This window comes from Cannabis sativa, chromosome 8 (genome assembly GCF_029168945.1).
Source record: "Cannabis sativa cultivar Pink pepper isolate KNU-18-1 chromosome 8, ASM2916894v1, whole genome shotgun sequence".
In the NCBI taxonomy this organism is placed as follows: domain Eukaryota; kingdom Viridiplantae; phylum Streptophyta; class Magnoliopsida; order Rosales; family Cannabaceae; genus Cannabis; species Cannabis sativa.
The window spans coordinates 12,631,779-12,641,546 of record NC_083608.1 but is presented as its reverse complement, the minus strand read 5'-3'; positions in this window follow the sequence as shown (position 1 = coordinate 12,641,546).

Here is a 9,768-nt window from a genome sequence, read left to right as displayed (position 1 = left end):
GGAATCATACAAACCCGTGGTCCTAGGTAACCCGACCACAAAATCCATCGTAATATCCTCCCATTTCCATTCTGGTAGGGTTAGAGGCTGCAACAACCCTGCTGGTCTCTGATGTTCAGCCTTAATCTGCTGACAAGTGAGGCATCTCGATACGAATTCTACCAAATTCTTCTTCATACCGCTCCACCAGAAGTACGGTTTCAAATCTTGGTACATCTTGGTGGTACCGGGATGTAGAGAATATGGGGTAGAATGAGCCTCCTCAAAGATCTCATTTCTCAGTTCCACACTGTTCGGAACACAAACCCTGGCTTTATACAAAAGCATCCCACTATCTGACACCGAAAAGTCTTTGGCTTGACCAGCCAATACCTCATCTCGGATCTTCACTAACTCCGGATCTGTCATCTGAGCGAGTTTTATTCTTTCTAACAGATCAGATTGCAGCGTCAAGTTGTGAAGCTGACCTACCACAAACTCAATGCTGGATCTAACCATATCCTCTGCTAGCTGGGGTGAGATCTGAACCATGCTAGCTACTTGCCCGGGACCCTTTCTTCTCATGGCATCGGCCACTACATTGGCTTTTCTGGGATGATAGAGGATCTCGCAATCGTAATCCTTCACTAATTCCAACCAACGCCTTTGTCTCATGTTCAAATCTTTCTGAGTAAAGAAATACTTGAGACTTTTATGGTCGGTATAGATCTCACACTTCTCCCCATAAAGGTAATGCCGCCAAATCTTCAGTGCAAAAACCACTGCGGCTAATTTTAAATCATGAGTCGGGTATCGCTGTTCATAATCCTTTAACTGACGAGAGGCATAAGCGATAACCCGGTCGGCTTGCATCAATACACACCCCAAACCCTGTTTGGATGCGTCACAATAGACCACAAACTTTTCCTTGTCCGAAGGCAAAGCTAGTACCGGAGCAGTATTCAACCTCTGTTTCGGCCTCACGAAAACTAGCTTCGCATTTATCTGACCAGATAAACCGCTGATTCTTCTTTGTAAGCTCGGTTAGGGGCATTGAGATTTTGGAGAACCCCTCCACGAACCTACGGTAGTACCCAGCTAATCCCAAGAAGCTTCTGATCTCTGTCACTGTCTTCGGTCTCGGCCAATCCCTGACGGATTCAATCTTCCCGGGGTCCACCTTGATCCCATCTTTACTCACAATGTGCCCTAGGAAGGACACCTGAGATAGCCAGAACTCGCATTTCTTGAACTTGGCATAAAGTCTATGTTCTCGAAGCCGTTGCAGTACCATCTGAAGATGTAACTCATGCTCCTCTTCTGATTGAGAGTACACGAGGATGTCGTCGATAAACACAATCACACAGATATCGAGGAAATCCTTGAATACCCTATTCATCAGGTCCATGAATCTTTGCGGGAGCATTGGTTAGTCCGAATGACATAACCAGAAACTCGTAATGTCCATACCTAGTGCGGAAAGCCGTCTTTGGAATGTCCTCCTCTCGGATCCTCAACTGATGATAACCCGAACGGAGATCAATCTTAGAAAAGACCGTCTTCCCCTGAAGCTGATCGAACAAGTCATCGATCCTAGGTAATGGATATTTATTCTTCACCGTCAGCTTGTTCAATTCCCTGTAGTCGATGCACATCCTCATAGATCCATCCTTCTTCTTGACGAACAAAACCGGGGCTCCCCAGGGTGACACACTGGGCCGAATGAACCCTATGTCAAGCAACCCTTGGAGCTGAATCTTTAATTCCTTAAGTTCAGCTGGAGCCATTCTATACGGGGCTTTGGAAACCGGTTCCACCCCTGGTGCCAAGTCAATCACGAAATCAATCTCCCGCTGAGGTGGTAACCCTGGAAGTTCTTCGGGAAAAACGTCCAAAAATTCCCGAACCACTCTGATGTCCTCTGGCCGAATGGTGTCTGGCCGAGTGGTGTCCACCACCACGGCCAGAAACCCTAAGCACCCGCCGTGCAACAATTCTCTCGCTGACATAGCCGAGATCACCGGGATCCGAGATCCCTGAACCGAACCAACAAATACAAATGGTTCTTCACTTTCCGGTTGGAAGACTACCATCTTCCTCTTACAGTCAATGCTCGCCGAATATTTAGATAGGAAATCCATTCCTAAAATAATATCAAATTCGACTAAGCTCATCTCTATCAGATTAGCGCTTAACTCTCTACCATCTATCCTGATCGGCATAGACCTAATCCACCTATTGGAGATAACCAATTCTCCGCCAGGTAGCAGGGTTCCAAACCCTGATTCATATCTATCATAGGGTCTACCCAATTTACTAAAGACTCTGGCCGCCACATAAGAATGTGTAGCCCCCGAATCAAACAGCACAGAATATAGCGAGTCGTTAATAAAAAGCTGACCTGTGACTACTGATGGGCTGGCATCTGCATCAGCCTGCGTGATAGCGAATACCCTGGCTGGAGTGGGTATCGCTGGAGCTCTCGGTGCCTCTGGTCGGAGCTGGGGACATTCCCTCTTGAAGTGTCCGGGCATGCCACAATGAAAGCATCCCTGAACTTTGCACTCACCCCGATGGTGCGTCTTGCAGCTAGGGCAGTCGGGATAGGAGAATCGGGTCTCAGTACCACCAGGACGACTCCCTCTGTTCTGGTTCCCCTGGAACCTCTTGTTCTGACTCGAGCCGCCGGAAGCAGTGGGTGCCCTCTTCCTCTGATCAATGGCCGAACCACTACTCCCCCTGCTATAGCCTGATGCAGGAGGGGTAGGAGCTCCGCCACTAACCGAATCTTGGGCTGATTCTGACATGCACCCCACTGCGCCCTCAGCTCGCAGTGCCTTCTCCACCATCTGAGCATAGGCGGTGCTGTCGTCTGTGGTGATCATCAGGTCATGCCTGATCTTGGGATTCAACCCGTCTAGATATTTCTCCTTCTTGCTGAAATCGGTCGGCACAATTCCCGAGGCTAACCTCGCCAACCGATCAAACTGAGTAGTATACTCAGTGACGCTCATGTTCTCCCGCTGGGTCAGGTGAACGAACTCTTTCCTCTTGGCGCTTCTGACCGCCTCGTTGTAGTATTTCGCATTAAAGAGTTCCTGGAACCTTTCTCAGGTCATGGTGGTGACGTCATGGATCTGAGACACCATGTCCCACCATACCAGAGCGTCCTCCTGAAACTGAAACGTGGCGCACACCACTCTGTCGTTACCGGTGACACCCATGAAATTCAGTATCTTGGTGATCACCGTCAGCCATTGCTCGGCTTTCATTACGTCCGGACCTCCCAGGAATACCGGAGGTGCTTGCTTCCGGAACCGCTCATACAATGGTTCCAATCTATGGGCCGCCACCACAATCTCGGCCTGGGCAGCAGGGGCAGGTGCCACTGGAACTATGGGCACGTGAACCGGCAGGAGCACCCCGTCGTCTCAACCTACGAATCTCGAGGTCTTGTTCTTCGATCCGGGCTTGCATCTCCGCAAACCGTAACTCCCAGTCCGGGGCTCCCTGATCGAGCCGGGGAGCTCGGGCAGCCTGTGGCGGGTTCTCATCACCCCGGCCACGAGCCCTGCCTCGGGGACCTCTACCTCGGCCCCTGGCAGGTGGGGGAAACTGGGCTCCCTGTCCTTGATTCGACCCTACGGAGTTGCCCTGACTCCTGGTAGTCCGCCTGGCGTCCATCTGATTAGAACCGCCTGCGAAACCAAGAGTTGGCATATCAGGTCATATTCAAGGCGAGCTTACTAATGCCGCTTAATTTGGAAATTAAAAACGAAACATGCGCCTATTCTACTATCAGGCTACTAACATGCTTCCTAACAGGCTTTTCTTTTTCATAACTGAATAAAATAAACTACTAAAGCAATAAAGGCTTACTGAACCGTGAACCGAGCTAGCCGATGATGATTGTACATGTCGTGACGATCTTCGGAAGACAACACAGCGGCTACGATACCAAATTGTAACACCCTAACTATCTTAGGCGTATTACGTGATTTTTAAACGTACTGTGCAGCTCGTTGCTAATCAACGAGGTTTATGGAAAAACGTGATTAATTAAAATTTTGCTTTTTGATTAAACTTGTAAACCATATTACAAAAGACTCGGGATCCCGATTATAAAAATATTTACAAAAAGTTTAACTGTTTAACTGTTACATCAAAATAAAGTCGTCTAACGACCAGTTACAAAAACTCAGCCTTGCTGTCCCGAGGATCGTACGCTCCAGGCCTAACCGCCCCGACATGTACAATCTCATAAGCTCGCTCACGGTCCATCAGCTATAGCCTTGCCTTTACCTACACATGAACATAAACTGTGAGTCGACAGACTCAGTAAGAAAAGCATAATAATATCATACATAATTCTAACTGCCGTGTCCAACACGATGCCGAGTCCCGCCATCGCCATGTCCAACATGGTACTGAGCCACTACTGCCATGTCCAACATGGTACTGAGTTTTGAACGTTCACAGGGACGGTACTATTGACAAGTATCCTCCTGATCGGTCGAACCGGTCATACTCCGACTGCTGGTCATACTCGGCTCGTACCGACGGGATAGGTCAATAGCACTGAACCACCAACCAAATGTCGGCTGATCGGTCGAGCCGGTCATACTCCGGCTGCTAGTCATACTCCAGCCTGTACCGACGTGACAGGGTTGGATGGTTCGAAGCCTAAATACATAACTAATGTAATCTAGCAGGCTTCCTACATGCACGCTAAACATGTAATCTACATATGCATACTGTTATACTAATCTTACCTGGATTCCGATTTCAGGTGTGCCGGTCAACCTGACTGGAACTGAAGCTGAACGGCGGATTACTGGCTCCTAAACCATAAAAATCACAACGCTATAAGTGACACGCTAAATCACTTCCCGGGGACTAAAACTTGGAACTAAAAGTTGCCCTATCGATAAAAAGCATGGCAATACCCCTAAAAACATGAAAACGAGGAAAACTAGGGTTTCTGAAAAATCCCCAACCGGTAGACCGGTTGCCCAACCGGAATTCCGGTTCTGGGAATTACTGGACACCCATCCGGAATTCCGGTTGCAAAACCGGAATTCCGGTTCCTCGCAGGAATTTTTCAAAAATTCCTAACTCAACCAAATCAAACCCAAATGGTTCCAAACCTTCCAGACCTGCTCTAAACACCCCAAAGAACAAATCTAAAGCAACAAACTAACCCAGAAACCACAGAACCAAAATTCACCATTAAAGCTCAAGCTTTGAGTTCTAAACTCAAACTTGAGCAAAACCCACAAGCATGCAATAAAACCTGATTAATTCTACTTAACTAAGCATGAAATAGCTTCTGAAAACATACAAGAACAACAGCAACAACATAGTAGCAGATTACACAATATTTCATCAAAATCACACATTTTGCATAGAAAATTTCAAGCTTTGCACAACCTATCTAGCATGCTTTCAAAACCCATTAAACAACCCTAATCTAACAAGCTTTAAACTATAAAAAATCAAGACAACTTACAGCAGCAACATCAACAGAATTCATCATGCAATACCCAACTTTTACATCAAAATTTAAGGAAAATAAAGGAAGAAAGCTAGACAAGAATTACCTCAATTAAGAACACTCTAACTAGCTGAAAATCACTTGAAAATGAAGAGGAAAAATCACCCTTCTTGCTGCCCCAAATGGCCGAAAAGAGAGAGGGAGTTTTGAGAGAGTTTTCTTTGAGAAAAATGCAATTTTTTCTAAGTTTGTGAAAAATGAAATAAAAGCCATATAATTCCATTTTATTCAGCCAACAATTAAACAATTAAACATTTCTTTTTTCATTAATAATTTCACTAGAAGACAAAATACTAATGGGGCAAAAAGACCATTTTGCCCCTCCACCATAAAATCACATAAATCATACAAAAGGGGTATTTTTGGGAAATTCTAAATTCCCGGCCATTCCCGACATTCCCAATGTCTAAAACCCGTCCCCAAATTACTAACATACTAAGTTGTGATTTCTACTGAGCCAAACGCCGAGTTCCAAAATACCGGACACCGGAAATGCAAAATATGCAACTACTGAATAACATAACCATGCATTTCTGAATTCCATAAATAACAGTAATAAATTATTTAAATAGCTATAAATAATTTCATAATTAAACATAAACAACTGCTAATTTCCAAATTAACTAAGCGGGCTTTACAATTAACTTGTTGACAGATCCAATGCAACCGGTTTATACCAGGTAAATTTTAATCATAGTCCAATTGTCAATAGATCTTATAAATAATTTGTAACAGGTAAATTTTGTAATTTCTTTCATCTGTGTAAACCTAATAACATGATAGGGCCCATCCAAATCTTTTGACCTATGTGAGCCTATATGTTTGCTATTGGGCTTAGATGCATATAGGAAGCCCATTTAAGTTTTACTAAGTAAATGGACTAGGTTGCTAAAATAAATTTTGACATAAGTAAATTTATTTAGGCCCAACTAGATTTGGGCTTATTCGATGAATAACAATTGTTTATTTAAAGGTTAAATTCCTCTCTTTTGGGCCTTGTGTGAGAGTTGGGGGCCAATAGAAGTGGGTACGACATACTGAACCCAGCTCCCCCTCACATGAACTACCCCAATTGTGAAGGCCCAAGCCTAACCTAATTAAAATTGAATTAGCAACATAATTAACTTTTAAAATATATGAAATTTAATTTTTCATTTAATATTTTAAAGTTAATTTTAGAAAAACACTTAGTAAATGAAATTATTCTAGATAGTTCTTTCTAGAACTAGTTATTTTTTCTAATATTTAATTAGGAAAATATCATAGATTGTGAAATTAATTGTTTAATAATTAATTTTGGTACAATCTAAGTTAAGTATATTTTTCCTAGTATTAAATTAGATTTAATAATTAAGTCTTCTCTATACTTAATTATTTATTTCTTGAATTTAATAAATTTAATTAAATTGAAAATTTAAATATTTAAGTTGATTTTCATCATGATACTTAAATATTATTATTTTCATGTTATTTAATTAAAATTGAAAATTATTTTAAGTTTGAAATCTTATTTCATATAACTTAAATTTGAATAATTTTCAAAATATATTTTATTTTATTTTATTAATCTTTTTCCCACAATTTCGAAATTGCATTTTTTAAATGCAAAAATTTTGATTTTATTTGAAAAATAGATTAAAGTTGTTAATTATTTATTTTAATTTTGGACCAACTTAAATCAATGATTTTTTTCATTTAATGATTAATTAAAATAAATGAAGTAAAATATATTTAATTAGAAAATAAATTAATTAGTCAATGAAAGTCTAGATAGATATTATCTGTTTTGCTTGAAGTATTTTTCTAGTGTATTTAATTAAATAGAAAATTAATATTTAAGTTGATTTTCATCATGATACTTAAATATTTGAATTTTTTCTTTAATATTTAATTAAATAGGAAAATTATATTTTTTGTTGTAAATTAATTTTATTAATTAATTTTGGGCCAACATTAAATTAGAATAATTTTTCCAGGATTTATTTTTATTTTATTTTAATAAGCAATTTCGAAAATTGCATTCTTAAATACTTCAATTTTTCGAAATGCAATATATACTTATAGAAAATTAAATTTGAGTTGTAAATTAATTTAAATTAACTTTGAAACAACTTAAACTGAATAATTCTCTAAATATTTATTGGAAATTATTACTAAGATGGAAATAATTCATTTTATTTTCATATTCATCTAAGTATAATTTATAAATATTAAATTAAAATTTATATTTAGAATTTTTCATTCTAAATTGGAAATTTTAATTAAATAAATATATATTTAAAATAAATTGATTAAAATAAATATTAGAAGAAAATACATTTTTTTAAAAAATAATGAGCTTTATGATTATTAGGATATTCGATCTCCATTGTTGGTCTTACATTGGTTAAACATTTTCAATATAACCTCGAGACGCTAGACTTCGTCCCCCTTATGGATGGTTATTCGTTGAACGCATTTAACACCGTAAGATCTCATTTGATAAGTGTTTTGTAAGTTTTCATCTCTATTAGACTCTCCCCTACGGTGACTACTTAGAGATAAACTTATAAAACATGAAACAATGGTGGAAGCTCATAAAATAAGAATAACTTTGACTCTCGCCTACCGGGACAACGTTGGATTCTTATTTTGATCAAATAAAAGGTTGCTAGAATGGTTTGTATTTTAGATGAGCTGACAACTCTGTTCAATGAATGATACTTTGACACTCGCCTACCAGGATACTGTATCAGTTTGTTGGAAACCTTGGAAATTATTTACGATTGTATGTTTTAGTATTTTCACTTGTCATTCCTATTTGCTATATGTTTAATAATTTATGAATTGTGTATGAATTTATATTGAACCATGTTATTTTCTGTTATTAAATTGTAGTTTAATTTCGAATCTTCATTGTTGCTCTAACTTGGTTTGTTTTTCTAATGAGATAAATCCCTAATGGATTTTCACCATTAGACATACATAATAGTGTTAGATCTCGAAAGATAAGTATTGTATATGCAACATCAAGCTGTTCATCAATTGATGACACCTTAGACTAGTATTTTACAATATGAAACAAGAAGATTGTATAAATAAGATTACTTTGACTCGCGTTAATCGAATCATCGTTGGATTCTTATTTAAAACAACGAAATTATCCCAATTCCTCTTAGCTTATTCATTTCGAATTAGCTTAATAACATATCATTGGATGAATGATCTATAAATGTTTTCATGTCATTCTATTTCTCTTAAGAAATTTAATGACGCATATGATTATATTCCCGAAATTCTATTCCAAATGATATAAATCCTCAATCTTAGAAATCTCCTACGTGTATGGGCAAATCTGACTTAGAGTTAAAATTAGTAGTGGTGGTCCAAGAAAGAATTACTCATTATATTTGGTATAAATTTAAGTCTTTGACTTTAATTTTAGATTCCAAACAGAAATTTTCTTATATTTCTAATTCCAGAATACAATACAGTTTCACTTTCACAAGTGTTTAATGACCATTCTCTATCAATGGATTCAAACTGTATGGAATATGAGTTTAGTATTCTGTGACCAGGATCCACTTGCACTATTCTAAGAACTCTTTAATGTAACTAAACCTAAGTCATCAAAAGACACAACCACATTTTTTTTTTAATCTATGGCATTTGTATCTTGTTCATAGTGGTTTTGACAAGATTAATCTCTGCAAAGAGTTAATATGCCTATATCCACTGAAAGTAAGTTCATCTCATTCGCAGATGGATGTACATTCAGGGGTGGATATGAGTTTTTTGTTGTATTCTTAAAACGATCACTCTAGATTATACCTTATGCAAAGAAATTTGAAATGTTTGAAAAATTTCATGAATTTCTAACAATGGTGAAAACCGTTAAGGTAAGTGGTTAAAGATCTTGCGAACTGATAAGGGTGGAGAAATAGTTAGTAGATATGCAGTTCAAAGATCATTAACTTGATTTTTGAATTATATCCAAACTTACCTCCCTAGAAATTCAATTTGCATATTGATAATTAGTTACTAGTCGTTGCCTAAATCCTTCTATGGTAAGACAATTTCAGAATGATGCAATGGTTGGGTACTTATTGTAAATCATTACTAGATTCATGGATGACCTAATCAAAATCTTAAGAAAAGCTAGAACTGTTAACCATGGTTTGTTAGCTATTCTAAGTGATTAGGGGTGGACCATCCCATAGTCAATAGATAAGAAAGTGTTTGTTTAAACAAATACT